At 46.7% G+C, this 1,860-nt stretch overlaps 1 pseudogene; it reads left to right on the forward strand.

The window, feature by feature from the left end:
• Nucleotides 1-482: 482 nt before the first annotated feature.
• Nucleotides 483-1,286, forward strand: LOC147960048 (uncharacterized; annotated as a pseudogene).
• Nucleotides 1,287-1,860: the final 574 nt, after the last annotated feature.

Raw genomic sequence — 1,860 nt, forward strand, 5'->3', positions numbered from 1 at the left:
CGAGCCTCACTCCGACGCTTGATGAACTGTAACATATAGGAGTCATGTCACCCACTTCACGGTGACATATCCACCTCCACTTTTATGCGAGTTAGTAGTTATGCCACCATACCCTTGTGTTATATCCGCCTTTATGTATAATATTGGCGTGCTTGTAATAAATTGTTGAGCAACCTCTACTCAACCTTGTATAATATTTAGTACTACTGGACTTCTGTATCAAGGTTTTGTCTGCTAGTAGGAAGATTTCTTCTGTACTGGTCAACACAAGGGTCGGCTTTTCAATAAATGTTTTATTGGAAAACCGGTCCCGACAAACTTGGTATCAGAGCCAGGCTGACTGTAGGAAGCCACTAGGTACGATCGCTAATCGGTTATTAGCATAATTAGTGCTATCTTATTATTCTGCATATTGTAGCAATTTTCTGTTAGTCATCATAAATTTATGATTTGACTATTTGAGATTTCGTCTACTTTTGTAGATGGCGAGCAACGATTGTGAGTCACAGGTGTTCGCCAATGTTCCTAAGGGGTTTATCAAGCTCCTCATCTCCATCGCCAGGATCGCGATCGGGCCATCAGTTCGTCCGGAGTTCACACTCTACCGGCACAAGCTCAACGACGATTTGTCTATGTACCAGGCCGCGCTTCAGTTCAAGGGAGGGCGCTTCGAGTTCTGCCGCTTCCGATTTGTTGGGAGGGCCATGCCTACGGAGAGGCATGCCATGCAGATGGCTGCCCGCGAGGCAATAGCCCGCCTCCAGGATGTTCTTCCTTCAATGAAGACTCGTCGCTACCGCTACCTCCCATGCCACGTGCCATACACTTGCCACTATGCATTCGCTTGCGCCAGGGGAGAAAGAGATGAGGCTATTGAAATGCTTGTTGAGTACCTCAAGGCGCTTGAGGCAGCTTTTGACAACCTCGTGGACAACTTCGTAGCTGCTCGTATGGATTCCATCCATGGCTGCTCCGCCAACAGGAGGGAGCTCCTCCATATGGCACCACCACTGACATTCGTCTCTTCCTCAGCATCCTATACACCTGCCATCTTAGCCACCACTCGCCACCTGCCTACCACTGAGGAGTTTAACCAAGTCATTGCTCCTACTCCAGTCAGAGCCACACCACCTGCCACACCCGCGCCAGCTCCACAACCCAGTACTTCGCGCCTGGAGCCTATTAGTGAGGAGGAGGTTGAGTCTCCAGCACCACTGGGTCTTACCCTCGGTAGGCCAAAGGAAGTTTTCACCATCTCTAACTGAGTACGCCTAGCAGCCATGTGATGTACCAGCTTGTATGATATGTTTATATGTGCATAGGTTTGGTGAGAAGTAGTTTGTGTGTGCATCATGTAGGATCTCGGAGAAGTGCACCAGCCTAAATAACATGTCAGGAATGTGTACGCAAATCCTGAGTGATATAGTGTATAATCATGGCTTGCGTGTAAGATATGTACTGAGCGGTCCTTCTCCATGCGCAATCAAATTTTCTTTTTCTTGAAAAATGTTTGAGTTCTTAAAATTTCCGCCTTTTTAAAATTATTTATTTTTGCCACTCAGTTTTTCTCATGAGTTTTGCAAAAATACCCAGAGTGGAATATGCCTCGTCCCTGGACTCGTTCTATGCCAAGTCCGTCGGAAGAAAATTATGGTACCCAAACAAGTAACAATTTCACACAGGGGCAGTCAAGTCAGCAAGGCAGTGAAACAGCATTTTCTCAAGTATGCCGCCTTTATGAGCAAAGCCAGCAGCAGCATCAAGAAATTATCAACCATGTTATCAATATGGGAAACCACCGTGAAACATATCAGCAGCACTCCAAATTGTCTGAACTACAGAAGACGCGTCCCCCAACGT

The sequence above is a fragment of the Triticum urartu genome, chromosome 7A, assembly GCF_056163025.1.
Source record: "Triticum urartu cultivar PI428250 chromosome 7A, HENAU_Tu73, whole genome shotgun sequence".
Lineage (NCBI taxonomy): Eukaryota > Viridiplantae > Streptophyta > Magnoliopsida > Poales > Poaceae > Triticum > Triticum urartu.